The 17,472-nt window shown below is 39.8% G+C and overlaps 1 long non-coding RNA gene across 1 annotated transcript; it reads left to right on the top strand.

Moving 5' to 3' along the window:
• Positions 1 to 2,535: 2,535 nt before the first annotated feature.
• On the top strand, positions 2,536 to 14,583 carry LOC138630065 (uncharacterized). The gene is made up of 4 exons (XR_011311611.1): positions 2,536 to 2,653; positions 10,563 to 10,765; positions 11,133 to 11,251; positions 14,530 to 14,583. It is a non-coding gene; the product is annotated as an uncharacterized lncRNA (long non-coding RNA).
• Positions 14,584 to 17,472: the final 2,889 nt, after the last annotated feature.

The raw sequence follows: 17,472 nt of genomic DNA, 5'->3' as shown, positions 1-17,472 counted from the left end.
TGTCAGTCTGAAAGTAGCAAAGACACTTGCGTTGCGTTTGGCGCTGCTTTGACCCAGATATTTCAAATGTTTCTGCAAAACAAGCTACAAATGTTCTGTAGCAGGAGGTGGACGAAAGGTACACCGTACTGCAAAGTCTGAGAGGATGTACATTATTGACAATTTTCATTTACATTGTGTTGCCGTGTGAGTGGGAGAGGGTGAGTGATACAAAGAGACCTGGAACATGATTTATATATAACTATAAAAACTTTTTTTTTGCTATTCCTAAAGTGCATTTACCAGTTTCTTCTGTGTTCCTCTCTGGGTCATTGCTACATTGCACTATTTCCCTGAGGAGAGAGCTTACCGATAATGTGCTACCTAAATGAAAAAGAATGCACTTTTGTCATGAATAAGTCCACAGAGCAGTTAATGAGAGGCTTCTGGCACACTTTTAGTGTTAGGATGTTCACATTTGCACAACATACAACCTAAAAATCTCCTATTAATAAACACTAAAGAATATGAAAAGACACTGTAGCTTATGTGCACGCACACACACACACACACACGCACACAAAGCCATCAATTTTGACTGCATCCATTCATCGTATTCATCCCTTTAACACCACCGATTTCTCCCCTCCTTTCCTCTGTTCCATTTCCCCACCTCTAATTGCTCTGCCGGTCTCTCTTCCTTCAAATTCATTGCCTTTCATGCCTCCCATGTCTTATCGCAGAGACTCGATATTTATCTCTGCACTGTTCTCGCCCTGATCACCTGTTCCCCTCTGCCTGCTCCCAGCTGTGTTTGTGCACTGCGGTCCATGCACCGAGATGAGATGGCTCTAACAGCTGAGACACAACCGCCAATCTATCTATAAATCAATCATGCTATCACCTGCTTGCACTTCTCTGTGTATTCATTTGTGTGTGTGTGTGTGTGTGTGTGTGTGTGTGTGTGTGTGTGTGTGTGTGTGTGTGTGCGTGTGTGCGTCTGTGTGCGTGTATGCTTTTTATTCATAGGAACACCTTTCATTTGCCTCCATTTTTCCTCAACATCTTCTTTCCATCCTTTATTCAATTCTAACCGTGTTCAGGTTGTGGAGTAGTTCGGTCTCTTTAGTGTCCCATCTGCTTTGTTGTTGCATCTCTTATGTTAACGTGTGCAGGTGCATCAGCAGACACAAGTATATATAAATATATGTGTGTGTCTGATTGCATATGTCTGCTTGAATGCTTCACTGCTTCTCCGTTCCGCTTGTTTCCCCCCCCCCCACACACACACACGCACGCATACACACACACACGCATGCACACACACGTGCATACACCTGTATTTACCAAACGGCTCAATCCCTGGAGGCTCGTGACAGTTTTACTTGTCAACCGTGTGTTTGCATTTCCTCCTCTCCGTGTCTGTCTGTCTGTCCGTCTGTCACTGTTGTCGGTTTCGTCTCAATCACATTTGAAGTCACTGTGACTTGTCGGTTTGCAGTGGAACCAACTGGAAATGCTGGTGTGAGAGTACCAACAAAGTGAGAGTTAAGTGATGTAACACGAGGGACAAAAAGGTTCTCAGGATTCAGAACATTGGAGGGGAACTTTTTGGGGTGATACAATAACACCAAAATAATATGGCGTGTGGCTAAAGTCCAAATTTATACTGTTTAGATACTTCAACATGTTCAGGACTTTTATTTACTTTTAATTTTGTGACATTTTTGTAGCCTTTCAAGTAACCAGAACTAAAGAGTGTGATGATCAAAGTATGGTGTAGCCACGTTTACATCGAGCTTAATAGTCTAATTAAAATCAGTTTAAAAGGCCAAACAGAATTAAAAAAAAAAATGCTCCATATGGACACCTCACTCAGAATAAACAGACTGATTACACTTCAATCAGTTTCAGAGGGGAAGTTTAAAACCATTTCATTGACAGATCAAAAGAAAAAGTGTACCATGTAATCTCCTAAACTGTTTCTCTCTCCCACCAATCATTGCAGTGAACTTTATCTACTGATTTCTTGTCATAGGAGGAAGCAGTAAGGTTGAATGAATATCACACAAAAATGCCTTCTTGCGCTCACCTTTTCCTCTGCATTGCTTTTGTCGGAGTAAAAGCATGTGTTGTTGTCGAGCTATTGCTTGATAAAGAGCCACATGATAAATGAAACGTCTGCACTGATTAGTTGATCTTGAGGAAGCTGATCAAACACGTCTCTTGCACAAGTCACGCAGCTGTTTGGCACATGTAAACACTGACTGTAATGGATTACATCCCATGTAAAGAGTTGACCAGAAATCTTCAATCAGATTGATTACAATCAGCGTGAAAAAGTTTACTTCAGCTACTGTAAATGATTCTCGTCAACACTGAATATCAAAATCAGGTTCAAGAGAAACTGGTGAGAAGTTTAAGGCCAATTTGTGTGAGACAGTGATGTTCCATAGTCCTACAGTGTTTAAGAATTACAATCACAAAGTGTTTTTACGTGTCGTCGTTAATTGTATTTGTGTTCAACATCACTTGTTCTTTTTTCTTTAGATGAGGAAGCAGACGAGAGGTGGATTGAATGGACTGTAGACACACTGGAGTGATGACGACTTCGTTGGATGGCAAAAAGGATCCCCTACTCATCATCAAAGGCAAAATCTACTTTTCTGAGCAAGTTAGAATGGAAACCTGATGAGTTTTAAAGTGTCAGGTCTCACCACACATTTAAGAAGGAAAACAGTTTCTCTGTGATTAGACGTTGACTATAATTTTTTTTATTCTGGGCCGCGACTAAAAGTTCCTCACAAGAAACAATCGGAGGCTCCTTTGGTCTCCGTCTTCAAATCCGACAAGGTAAGAGCACAAAGACAGGCCGGGATTAATAGCTGGAAACGGAAAAGGAGCCGGAACATTCAAGTGGCTTGATCCATTTCACTGACAGTCAGGCTCACATTAGAAATGGAAACTGACAGCCAAACAAATCACTTCCATGTTAGTGTGTTTTGCATGATTAAATGATGGAGGCAGTATTAAATCAAACTCAGCTTGCATAAACTCACTGGCTTCAATACAGCCCTTTGTTTTCTCCACACAAGTGAGCTTTAATTGTTTTAAAATGTTAATTATTGTCTTGTCAACCACACATTGTGTTCCATGTAATAAGCCTGCAGTTTCTTTGAAAGTGTTATCTGCTTCCTTGCTGTGTAGTTCAACAGCTGCTCTCATCTTTCTTCTACATTTCCTTGTTCATATCAGAAACATAGACATGAACCCTCACTCCTGCTGTTATGTGATAACTTTGTCCTACATTCAGATAGACAGGATAATTCCACTGACAATGTTTAGTCATGATTTGTATTACTGTTGACGATGAGGGCACCTTATTGTCTTCTGCTCAGAGTTTATAGGTAATCATGTAGACTGTATATGAAATTGGACTTCATCTCCGTCTCTGATAAGTGAAGCTTGGGCAGAAGTGCCGTAAAGTGTAATACCACTGAGGGCCACTAGGGGCTGACTCCATAAAACCTCCCATTCAAAAAGCATCAGCTTCTCATTAAATACAAAGGCCCAATCCCATTTCCCATCCCGTGTTACAGTCCCTCGTGTAGGAGCGCCCTCTACTGGGGAGTGATGCTTCAGAACGGAGCTAGAAGGTGAAGGGCTTAAAATCTTAAACGAAGGAAATGAGACGACACTCGTTGCATCAACAGTAGCCGCAATTTTCCTAAGTTATTTATTAATACGTTTGTAAGTCTCAGGAATTTGAGTATTAGATTTATGGAAATATACGGTATGATGTTCATGAAAACATGAACTAGTTCATCTCAGAGATTCAGCTATTAATGCTCACAAACAAGACTTCAGTCAATATGTTTGAACCAGATATAGCTTTGTTATCCCAAAGATGCAATTTAAGATTACAACATAGTCCATACAATAAATATGAACCATTTTTAATGTTATGTTGCTTCAGTTTGCAAATCATTCTTCTACCACTACCCCTTCATCCTTAAAGGAAACGGGACACCCCACCCTACGCAGGCATGCGCAAAACGGAGGGGTAGAGCCAAGGGGGTAATTGGGTCTTGGTGGTGTCATTAATTAAAGTCACTCCTAAAAATCAGTGTTATGGTGGTCCTTCTGAAATTGATTCTATAAGTAATGAGATATTTAGGCCTCAAAGAGAGCTATGTTGTCTGGTTTGATTGACATGCCCGTGGTGCAGTTTCCATTAGAGATGGGCGAGCATAGTGTCCTCAGGTTCTCCGTCAGATTCACGGCTAGCTTCTCCCCTAATCTTCCAAATATGGTCACTTCTGGTTTAAAAAAAACGAAACGCTGACGGGCAAATTTCCAGACTCGGGCTTCCAAAGCGGCAGTTCACGATCCAATGCGTGACGTCGCGGTAGGTTGCCACTCTGGTGTAACTTTGAAATCATAATCTGGTGTGTTTCCTGGAAAAGTGCACGGTCCCTAATGAACTAAATTATAGTTTTATATCGGCCCCACACCAATCACCAGTAAAGCAGAGCAACGTAGCCAAAGAGCGCGTGATGCGGATGAGACCTGATTTCAGATGTATGAACACACAAATTTAATACAGTTTTTTTGCTTTGACTTTTCATCCACATTAGCTGTCGTTATTTAACCGAGTTCTTGTTGTCAGGAGAGTTTAACACTAAGTGCTCGAAGGCATTTTGTTTTTGGTCCGTGTGAATTCATCACAATAGGCAAGTGCATTCTCGTGTCCTTAATATTATTAGGGCTGTAAAAGTTAAATAATTTACGTGTGTGATATTGGAAAATATTGTGTGGAAAAGTAATATGGTCCTCCTGAGAGCTATTATTCAGTCTATATACACAGCCACACTTATTCTATCTATTCCAGTATGTTTATGATATTTACTTTCCATCAGACCATGTAAAATCTTTGAAATTGCTGTCTGATACCTAGAAAGCATTTCATTTAACTGTGCCAGAAATATGACTAAGAATGACTGTCCCACTCAACTCCTTTACTTTATCTTGTGCATTGTGCTGAATAACTTTACCTGCTACAGTATGTCTGTGATTTATTCACTTCAGATGTTTTTAATCCGGCTTCCATGCTATTATTGTCACTCTTATATCACTGTCAGCTTTCTTTAGCTGAAAACTTGGAGAGAAGTTTTTAACTTTTTTTTTGTGGTCGATAGAAGCAGAAAAGAATGAAGAAACGGCTTCTTTTTCTTCCTTATTGTCATGCATTTCTTTGTTTCCATGTGTTGTTTCTTGGTCTTTGATTCCAGCAGAGGGTTAGTAGAAGTCTGCACACCTTGGAGGTACAACAAAGCCACGTAAAGTCTCTTGAACTTCTTAGGTTTTTACTTTTTCTCTCTACATCTTATAGTCTATTTGCATGGCCCGCGCACCTCAATTCCCATCGCAGCAGTAGTGCAGACAACTATTTTCATTTTTCTCTCGTAGTAAAATACCGTTGTAAGAAGCTACTGATTTGACTATATGTACTGTGTCAGGACAGCGTATGTGGTGGCCCTCCAGTCTACAGACTGGCTGGCCTTAAACAAGAACCTACAAAGAATGTAGAGAAAGCATGAACAAGGGTCAAGTACTAATTGGGAATGGGGTTTCAATTGAGAGATTAAGACATTTTTTTTATGTCATATGCACAGGATAAAAAGGCGGTGACACCATACGATGGAATTCTTACTTTGTCGGTCCTCCCTAACCTAAAAAAGAAAATATATGCAAATATTTATAACATTTTAAAACAACCTAAAGAACTATTATTATTATAATAGTTATTCGATGGACTTGAACTATTCCCTAACAATGGCAAGTAGCCACCTGTTCTCATTTACAGGGCGTGAATTACTGCACGTTTGTCAAAGATGTTGTCATCACAGAGTTTCATACAAGCTGCCCTTTGGTGTCGGCTTCATGAGCACCTGGTTGTAGAAGGAGGTCATGTGAGAGAGTAGAAAGAGTGTTGAATCTGTGTTGGGAGGAGGTCAAATACAGGCCTTTCATCCGGGAGACCATTGCTGGTTTCCAAATGACATTCTTTCCTTAGTACACTAACAAAAAGTGCTCTTACATGTTGGGACTCTTACTTGTGTGTAGTGCAGGAATTTTGACAAGGTAGTGCTGTTTCAAGTTCCACACTGCTGTCCTGCACTGACCGGAAATGACCTCAGCATGTGAACGCATCACCCTCCAGAGTGTCTGCAGCTTTAACTATTTTACCCAGGAATTAATGTGTTTTTGTACCCTCTGTTTAACACACTTGATAAACACACTGATTCTTCTGTCCCACTTCAGTAGGGTTTTAGTTTGAGAAGGACAAAGATAGTGTGGATAAAGTAATTAAAGTGATGTATGTAAAGATCTTTTTCTAACTGTAACCAAGTAGTTATGGTGCCTAAACCTAAGGCTTTTAGTGCAAATCCCTGAGACACCAATCTGTAATAAAATGGCAGGATTTGGCACCCTGACACAAGAACAGGTTGACCACAGATAAAAGACTACAAAAGCTAACATAATGTCTTCCTGGTATGCTGTACATTGTGTTGTGTTGATGTTTTAGGAAAACATTTCTATCACTGTTTATGGTTCCCTTCTTTTCCCTGTGGATTGTGAGAACAACTCTTGTCATCCAGTCAAAATTATGCTAAAATGTAAAAGTGATGCCAAGTTGATTTGATCATCTTTACATGTTTAAATGTGTTCTGTGTGTCAGTGTTGTGTAGATTGTTTGTTTTATTCTAATCCTACACTTTTCACCCAAGTTTACCCAATCCTTTCTTATCCCCAAATAACCACCCCCCCTCTCCATTTCCCCTCCTCACTCTCCTGTCTCTTTTCCCTTTTTTCACCTCTCTCCCTTCATTCTGCCATCCATGCTACCCCCTCATCCTTTCATCTGTCTCTCTTTCTTCTCAGCCTTCATCCCTTATCTCTTCTGTCTCACTCTCTCCTGTCACGCTTTTATCCGTCCCCTCTTATCCTCCCCGTCTCATCTCATCCCACTTTTCGCTCATCCTTTCATCCATTTCCCCGTCTGTCAGTTTAGTTACTTTACCAACTGCTTATCAGAGACTGTTTTGCCTAAACAGAGTACAAAATGTCACTTTCAAAAAACCAAAAAGCAACAGTTTCTGAAGTCAAACCATTGAGTTGCTAATGCAGTCTACATATGACATGATAACATGTTATTAAAGAAATATAAAGGTATGTACAGAGAGAGAGAGAGAGAGAGAGAGAGAACAGTGGATACAGTTCATGACACCCCCGGTTAAGGCTCTGGTGTTGGGTCAGTTCCCGGTGCTGCTCACTGGGCCACTGAGCACTGGGAAGACCTGAGTGTCCAAGGCTGTCCTACCCTCCCGGTCAGCATGCCGTCCCAGGCAGCTGCCTGTGCATGAGGTGTTTCTATGTCTCTGCCAGCTCCACCTTCTTTTATCCTTGCAAGAACCAGCCTTTTTTTTAGACTGAGGACATCTGCACTGTGAGGACCAATATTTTGACTGTTAAGACCTTATTTTCAAGGCGGCGCAGGGACCAGCTCAAAATAGAGCTCCGACTGTTTGGTAATATGCTGACCTTGAAATTCACTTTGGGCATCTGTGTGATATTTTGCCGCCAGGTGCAAAGTGCTCAGTGCACAGGTGGGAGGTTCATTCAAATGACGCCTGTTGGTATTTGAATGGAAAACATGTCTTTAGACTTTGCGCTGAGAATATTCATTTTTTATGATGTTAAAAACTGGATTTGTAGATCTTTATGAGGTTGGAAATACACTGAGCATGTTTGTTTGATGTATCCTGTTAAGAAAGACTTAGTATGGTCAACAAAGGTTCAAGTATAATTCAGTATACCCAACTGGTTTAACATGGAAAGGTCTGTTTACTCAGTGTGCCTACGACCTGTGCTGTACAATGTACTGAAGAGTTATATAGCACAACAAGGTGCAGTTTTAATCTAACAGAAAGACTGTGAAGATTTCATCAGTGTTATATTCTCAGTATCAGGTTGAGGCAGATGGCCGCCCACCTGAGTCGGCTTCTTTTGGATGTTTCTTCCTGTTAAAAGGAAGTTTTTCCTTCCAGCTATCGCTCATGTGGGAATTGTTGAAATGTTGGGATTCTCTGTGATGTTGTTAAAGTTTTGCTCTCAGGACTTTACTATGTAAAGTACCATGAGAAGAATTATGCTGTGAGTTTTCGTTGGCATATAAATTTAATTGAATTGAAATACTCAGATGGCTGGAATCTGAAAATATATAGAAGAAAGCCTCTTACAAGCTGTGTTTTGAAAGGTTGTGGGTATTTACCAGGCAGGAAGGATTAAACAAAATGATGGTATTGGATACATTATGGGACATGTAGAATTGAGTGATGAGGGAGCTTTACAAATGCTTGGGACTAAGAGTCAGGATGACTTTGTGACTGTTGCTTTAGTTGTTACCATTTTCAAAAGTCCTCACCATTTATTGGAGTGCAGAAAACGACTAAAATTACGGGTTTGCAACTGGTCTATTGTAAAGAAAAGCACATGTCCTTCAAAATAAACGCAAAGCAGCAGGATTTATGTAGACTTCAAAATTAACTTTTTTTCACGCTCTCAAAATTACCCACAAGTTGAGAACCGCTGACTTAGGTCGTCCTTTACAAAATACTTTTGTAATTAGGAAAGTCACATTAAAAAAAGCTTCCATTTGTGTGTGTATATCCTTGTCTTTTCTTCAGCACACTGTTTTTCAATACGTAGTATGTCCAATAGGCAGTGCACACAGTCACAGATAAATCTATACAGTAAACACTCACCCACATATGCACAGGCGGACGCACACGTCTCACCTGTCAGCTAAATTTAACTCTGGAAAAGCTGCCCTTTCTCCCAGCTTGAGACGCAGCCATGCAAAGGTGAATTAGTACAGGTGTTGGGGTGTGCATGTGCCACTTTCCATTCCACTTGTGAGCGCATTTGCCTCCATCTAACCACACGACAGCTCTGAATAACCTCCATCTCGGCTTCATAACAATTAGACTAAAAATATCGCGTTGTTCCGAGGCACTGCAATTAGGCCGAGCCATGTCAACACCGGACAAGTCTGATGAAGGGCTATTAGACAGCCGGCGATGATGGAGGCACTCACTTACCCACCTTTACCACCGTCACCATCCTCAGCATCCGTCACCACGACCCCCACCGCATTCTTCTTTGTCAGCATCCATCACCATTACCACCAAACTTTCACAGGCAACTTCTCGGAGCAAGAGTCATTCTAACCTGGCAGCTCTCCCCCTGCCATTTCTCCCTCCTCTCGCTCGCACTCCTCTCTGCATCTGTCTCATTTCCTGCCACAGATTTATATATATTTCGGGATAAGTGCTCTCCATGAATCTTACACCTGCTTTCTCTACTCTGTCTCTCTCTGCCTTTTCCAACTTTCTATCCTTCATCCACTCTCTTTCCTTCTGTTCATCTGCGCGTCTATTCATCTTCCTCTCTCTCCAGCCTCTCTGAGTGCTTCGCTCGCTCTCTCTCTCTCTTCCTTCCGTTTTTTTTTTTTTTTCTCCGTGCCATGCACCCTCTTTTAATAGCTCAATTTCTCTTATTCTCCCCTTATCTTCTCCAATTTGATGCATTTCACCTGGCTTGAATCATTTTGCCTCTATCAATCCATCTCCACCTCCCTCACTCGTCTTCTCTCACACCTATTTTAATACTCTGAAGCCTCTATTTGTCTCTGAAAATGTATATGGTGTGTGTGAGCTCTGAATACCAAAGTTAAAAATGTACAAAAAAGAGATTACGGTATGATGTGATTTAAATGTGGTTTTTTTTTTTTGTTAGCTCTGTAAAGAAATTCAGTCTTTTCACAAGCTGATATACTGTAATGAATTACTTTCACCTTATTGAAAAATGTGTGCCTCTTTTAATATTTATTTTAATGTTTATAGTACGAGCTCATACAGTTTACTGATTTGGTATTGTGTTTCCAATTGTTGCTTTTAAAGGAGGGTTCAAATTGTTGGATATTGATGGTTTTACAAATTTAATTACATACATAAAAAAAAAATAAAAAAAAAAATCTGTTTTAGCAAAAGGTCAATCCAAACTTCAGTATTAATTAGTGTCATGACTCGGCTGTAAAGTGCCCAAATAGACGAGGTTCTTCAAATCGTCATCCGGTTAATGCAGTTATAATAATCCTAATTCCCTCTTGTTTTCTTGAAAATAAGGCATTAATTTGACTAGACTTCGACTGTGACGACTAGGTTATAAAACAGAAATGTGAAAAGCGGAAATTATTTTGGTTTTGTATGTATTCAACAAAAATATCAACAGATATAATATTCTTCCTTTTAAAAAAAATAAGTACACCCTCGGCGTCAGACACTAGCAGTGCGTCTTTAGCATAAATAACTTCTTGAAGGTGTTTTAGCATTATTGTCCACCAATCTGACATTAGCTTGCTGAAGTTTTTTACTTTCCCAAACAAAATTGCTTCAATTGCACAATATTTGAGTGTTTTCTTATTTTCTTTCTCCCTTTGTGTCTCCGTCACTGTCCAGACAACTTGTGATCCCCAGGTCGTCTGAGAGAGCCAAAAAGAAAAGAAGAACCGCAGGCGTGTTTGTGCCAGGAGGTGGGAAACACCTGCTGTGCTTCCTGGATGACCTTAATACGCCGGCGCCTGAACACTTTGGCTCCTGGCCAGTGCTGGACCGAGAGCGGCTGGTGTGACCGCAACGAGCGGGCCCTTTTGTTTTTCAAGGTGAAAGAGTATTTTGATTCGGGTCAAGTGAGGTCTGTGTGTGGGTTTGTGTGAGATTACTGTGATACATGGACACTTTTCTGCCCTCTCTGTGTCTCTCCCATAAATAACAGCTTCCCTCCATTATGTGCGAGTAATTGTATAATAAGAGCTATTATTATTATTATGAAATATATTTATTTTCCTCTGTGTGTCTTATGGATTTTAAAGTTAGACTAACATATTTTTTTTTCTGTATCACCGTTATTAGTTTATTTGTGTGTTTTTGTTGTTTCCAGTTTGTTGTTGTTGTGTGTGTGCGTGCGTGTGTGTGCGTGCGTGCCTGTGTGCATATGCCTGCCCTAGTTGTAAGGATGTATTCTCACAGGCCTCCCTGGCGCCCCCTGGTGGAGGGAGGACTCACATCACTGGACATCACAGCCCCTGAAGGTTATCAGTAGTACCACATTTAGGTTCTGCTGACTCGGCTCTTCTTTCCTCTCCGTGGTAATGACACTCACTCACTCACTCACTCCTCTACTTCTCACTTAAATTTCCACTTATTCAGGCTCTTGTTTGCCCCTCTTTTACTCTGTAGAAAATGTTCAGTGTCAGTAAGTATTATACTCTGAAACTCATTGCATATTATAGAGCGATGGCCTTGATGGATCTCCACTACAGTTTGGTAGAGTATTATATTGTCTGCTGTACTTTTTTTTTGTGTTACAAAGCAGTGTGTTGTACAGTTGTTGTCTCAGTTTCTTACAAGTGTATTAACAAATTAAATCTTTAAAAATGTGTATATGACTCAATATTTCATGAGAACCCCCTGAGGAAAAAGAAATTGGATGAAGCTTGCAGTTGTTCCCTGTGATATATTAAAGAGGGCTTGGCACTCTAATCATTGTGCTGATTAGGATGATGATTATTATTAATACTGCTATTAATAATAATAATACTGGTAGTAGAAAAAACAAAGCAGAGAGCTGCAGTTTTACAAACTGAGTAATGATCGGGTCGCTACAACAGAGTCATTTTTATGTAAGGATTTCAGATCTCTTTCTCTGAACAAAAACACTTATTATATTGCTTTTTCATTACATTGCGACTGCTCCATTGTGTCCTGAAAACAGTTCAACACAACACACACAATACAAGGCTCGTAATGCTGGTAATTGGGACTGACTGATTTAATTAGGAGGATAATGTTTATATTAACAGTCTTTCCATTTTCTGCAACCTCCTGTCCTTCTTTCACTCTCATCCACTTACTGTAGCACCGTGTCTGTACCATTTCACCATGGTTACGCCGAGTAATGTCCTTGTTCCCCCTATCTGACATTTTATACTCCTCCATCACCCTTTGCCATCCGCCTTTCCATCTCGCCACACAGGAATTACCCTGATTATGATTATAGCTGTGATGATAATGATAACCACTGCAAAATTGCACTCTCTCGCGCATATCCAACACCCAGGAGATTATGATTGACTGAAAGGCTGCCTGCAAATGTGTCTCCCGTCTCATTTTTCTGCTTTTTCCTACGTCTTTTTTGGGCTTTTTTGTCTTGTCGTATTTGTGTTTTTTATTTTTTACTTTCCTGGCTCTGTCCACTCGTCGCTCACTCCCTCTCCGGCTCACCTTTTGTCTCTTTTCAGTCTTTTTCAATTATCTGGCAGTCTTTCATCTCTGTTGTTGTGCTCCTTTCAACCTTTCCTGGTCCATCTTACCTCTTCCACTTGTCCCCAGATCTTTTTTTTTTTCCAGCTCTTATTTGGTCTCCTCTCCATCTCTCGCTACTCGGCTCCTCTTGTACCTTCTTATTCTTCTGCCACAAAGGACCTAGATAAATATGCTTTTTAGCCATATTGCATTCAGGAAATAATTATAGAGTTGCCTCTTTACTTGAATATGTGAAGTGGACAGCATGAAATGGGTCTGTTAGTCTCCTTTTGTCCTTGACCGGCGTACGACCCCCTCTAATGCATGTTCTGCTCTTTCATTGTCTTTCCTCTCCAGAAATCTTATTGACATGAATGTATAATTTAGAAGTTGTACAAAATCCAAACAACCTAAAGCCACAAGGAATAGATGAAGCCAGGTGAGAACTGTTTTACACTTTAACAGCTCATGTTATTTCTATTCCAGCCAACGTACACTACTGCTTTAACCTCAGGGATTCAGTATCTCGCACAACACATGGTAATGGGTCAGATGGATACAGTTACATACACACAAATAACAGGATCTCAGAAATGTATTACAGAAAGTGGAAATACACCTGGGTACAGTAATCCTAAAATTGGGCTCCGTCCAACCTAAAGTCATTTTGTGTCCATGAAATTATTTCAAGGATAATTTTTTTGTTTTTGCAACCCTGAACTTCAACAGAAATTGTTAGAAAATGATATCCCTTCAGTAATCACAGTATTTTCCAGACTGACTCTTTAACTCCAGCCTCCCTGGGCCTGTAAAGAGGCTTGTTCTTGCTTGACCCGTTCTGTCTGACATACAATTCTTCTTTTTTATTGTGGTGTCACATTCAAGTTCATTTCTCTGGTTTGAACCTCTCACTCTGATCACTGCTGCTGCAGATGGAGGAAGCTTTTGCCGCTTTGCTTCATCAAAATACAAGTCACGAGAAACATCCCCGCCTCTATCCCTTCAATAAACACATGCAAATAAACGGAACACAGGCGAATTAAGAAAACATAATTGCCAATTTTCTAACACATCTGTTCAGAATTTGGTTGGTTATGTTGTCATATGTGGGGAAGATGTTTTCTCTGCTTGCTCGTGTTTTGTGTGTGACCTCGTGTTCAGACACAGTAAGTGAAGATGTGAGGGACAAGATACCAAAACATTTTCTCATGATTTTTAATGAATTGTTGATTTGAGTTGAGCAGGATAAGGTAAATAAACAAATGATTACTCATTCTCTGGTGGCAGTATGGTTGGACACCTTCAAACCTGAATTAAAAACAGTTGATCAAATCTGATGAGTGGAAAGAGAAACTACTGTAATGTGTTTGTTATATTGTAGAGCTCTAGCCAATGAGATTTCACAGCCAAGCCAGGGCCACTATCTTGACATACTTGTTGGACTGATTAAGCTGAGTCCATCCGGCCAAGTTAGAGTGAAGTGGTTTTGGTCATCAACACTGAGTTTGGGTCAGCATTTACACACAAACTGTGCTACCATACATTCAGTAGTTCAACTATTAGTCCCATTTCACGTAATGCACCCTCTTACTAGAAGGGATGTAAAGTTAAGCCCTTAAGCTTGGGCCGTTGTTTTTAAGTTTCCACCTGAAAAACAAATCCTCAAGTTCAGTCAGTAACAGCTTCACAACTGTGAGAGCAAAAGTAACAAGCTTGTACTCAGTATAATGGACAAGTAACTGGAGAATTTTGAAATACAAGTCTCCTTGTCCCCATCGACAGTCCCAGCGTGAGATTTCAGCAAAAATGAAAACTTGTACTTCCATTTTTTCCAAACAAGATTAAATGAATCTTACTGAACTTGTTCGAGAAATTTTCAACAATGTTACATCCATTTTAATCATAGTAGTACAAAGCAGCCTCTTCACTAAATGTTCTATAGTAATGCTGTTCAATTTATTTTGCTTATACTGTATTTAACAAATGTCCATGTACAAAATTATATTAAGTTTAATATTCACAGCATGTTGAGATGTTAATGTGAAACCATTATTTTAAAAGCAGGTGTGTGCATGTGTTTTTATCCTGTTTTACCTCCTCCATGTCTGTCTGTCTGTTTCAGGATCTGCTGGGACCGAGTCACCCAGACTGCTTGAAAACCAAAAACACAATGACCAGTTTGGATTAATGAGCGCTGCAGGTATTCTCTCTCTCTCTCTCTTTTGTCTCCTTTTTATTCTCTCACTCTATCTGTCAAGCTGTCTTCCTCCTCCTTCCACTTGCTTGTCCCTCCAGACTCGTGATACTATCAGCTGGATATTTGAATATCAATACTTTGTCAGCAGCCTCATTTATCTGTGCTTGTAATCTCCTACCTCCTCCTAATCTTGTTGCAGCACAATAACACAGAAATCTTGATATGAGCGTAATATTCATTGGAGGATTTTCATATAATAGTGTTGTTGATCAGCTTGTAGACAATACATCAGCACTTTGTTTACATGTTTATGGAAAATCTGTTGGTTAATCAAACAAATACATTTAAATAAAGTACAAAATTATCGTACTGTGACCATAAATATAGCTGGAATTGTTATGACTAGATCAATCACAATAAAGAACCAGAAAATGTTTTTTTTTTTTTTTTTTTACTAATTTTACTTTGCTTTTTGGTTTATTTCAAGGCCCAACAATTAGATTTTAGTTTGCTTTATGTCAGTCTGTAAGAATTCAGAGCTCATCCTACTTCAGTCGCATTAGTCTGGACTGAAGAGATATGCGGTTATTTTAAAGAACTGAACACAGGCTGCCACTTTGTAAGCTATAATTTAATGACCTAAGCACACAGCACAGGTGCATTTATGGCGTGTTCAAATTCACTTTTTCTAGTTTAATGGCAGATAATCTGAGCACGAAGTAAGGCACATGGTTAAAAGGGGTTATAACTCTTCGTGTTTTAGACATATCTGCCATTTTCTTTGAGTCAGATGCATTTGTATCTTTGCAAATTTCTATCATAATGTTGGATTCGCCAAAGTAGCAAGAAAGAACTCTTCTCTGCGGAGGAAACAGATCTGCTTCGGTGCAGATTGATGAACACAATATTATTCTCTTTCACGTTAATCTTTTTTTTTTTTTTTTTTTTTAATCTTTTGCACGTTTGCTGATGCATGTTCATGTGTGGGTAACAAGCCGAATGTATGTTATTACATTTTGATAATGCATTCTTAAAATAACAGTAAGATACTCCACCGTTGGCTTGAGACCAGGTTTTTGTTGGTCAGTCATGCAATGCACCAACAATGCACCCCTGACCACAGCTAATGCTCATACCAACACGTTCACGGACGTACATGTGGGTGCAAGTGCATTTGCAATTAAAACAGCGTTGACACTTGACAGGAAAAAAGACACCTGCATCAGTCTGAAACTAGCAAAGACCCCTGTAAGACGGGTGTAAGACGGGTGTAAGACAGGTGTAAGACCGGTGTAAGACAGAGCCCCGACTGTGTTTCATCATAATACTTCTGCTGCATGTGAAAGCGTTATTTTCGCGGAGACAATAATGTGCCTGAGAATAGCTTCTTGTTATCAACTAGAAAGATGAAAATTGTTCTTTGTAAATGTCAGGTTGTTTTGCAAGTCGGGAGTACGAATGTTTTCCCTCCTCCAGCGTGTTCTTCTGGCTTATTAAGATCTCAACGATCGAACGGTCTCAATTAATGATGCATTTTCTGTTTTGATGTGAAACCAGACAACATGTGTTCTGCATGCTTATCCAAACCTTAACATATCACCGGTATGTTCATCTTTTAATTGTTGAAGCTCTTCCATGGATACTGTTGCTATATGCGCTCCTGGTTTTTGATTGACGTTCTGTTTTGGCTGTCAGTGTCAGCAGTGATAGAGCTTCTTTTTTTGTCTGATTAGTTGTTATCTTGAGGTGAGATGTTGATAAAAGCCTTTCAGGCATATTATTGATTGCACCTGCTTTTCACTGTCATATTGGTTTACCATCCCAATTATGCTTTAATGTTCTGCAAATATACTTGAGGCTGCTCTTGGAGAGATTTTAATGCAAAAATAAATCCACTTCATCAGCCTGACATCAGACGCAGGGTTGCAACACCGAAGAACATCCTTCTCTCTAATTGAAATGCCCCACGTTCACCTTGACTCGCCAAATGAAATTCTGCTGTCAGCTTTGTTTCCCCGTGTAGGTGGAGGTGCTTTTTGACTCGTGTACAAAGTGAAACACAAAACTAGAAAAATCTAAAAAGTGATTCCTACGCAGCACTGACTGATCACAGTTGGTAAACATTCTTGTGCCGTCTGCAGTTTACAGATTACTGTATTGAGTATTAGAAAATGAAGTTATTCACTTCCCTCTTTCTGCTGCTTGAAATCAGCCCTGTGAAAAGTTGTTTATTAAGGACAGAGCTTTATCCTCATATATAATGAATTTCAATGTAGTGCAAAATGTAAATATATATTTATGTTGGTAAGATTTGAGAGTCCGAGAATTGGTGTACTCAAAGAAAATATCTTGAGCTTTTAAGGTCTTTTTATTTTATTTTCCATTAGTGATTATTGCACTTTTTGTGCTCTACAGAACATACGTGGCAGTAGGTGTGAGTTAGGTTTGCAGGAGCAGCTGTAAAGTTTGGACCTTTTAACTTGGCATCACTGCTTCTGTGTGGAAATAAATATACAGCACTTTGTTTTTTTATTGTTGATTCCCGGTTTCTCTCTGCTACATTACTCGGTACATTTATTGCAGTGATGGCCTCACAGACAGGATGATGGATTGGACGATGGACTGCGGTTTAATAAGCGTTTGAAGTCGATCGATTGTAATATCTTAACTGACAGATTGATGAATACAGCAGGATGTGTTTATGCGTGTTTATTTGTGTGTGCGCGCAGGTCGGGTGTTTCCACGAGTGAGTTCACAGAGAAAAACTCAGACAATCTGACTTATGTAGTTGAGCTTCATCCATAGAAGACAACGGGCCTCATTCACCAATATCTTCTTAAGATGTTTTTTTTAAATTTGTTCTTAAGA

This window comes from Brachyistius frenatus, unplaced genomic scaffold, assembly GCF_029030835.1.
Source record: "Brachyistius frenatus isolate BFR_SWC_R1_liver_20210118 unplaced genomic scaffold, ASM2903083v1 Contig_127, whole genome shotgun sequence".
Taxonomy (NCBI): Eukaryota; Metazoa; Chordata; class Actinopteri; family Embiotocidae; genus Brachyistius; species Brachyistius frenatus.
Note: the sequence above shows the minus strand (reverse complement) of the source record. Positions and strands in the feature narration are given on the sequence as shown.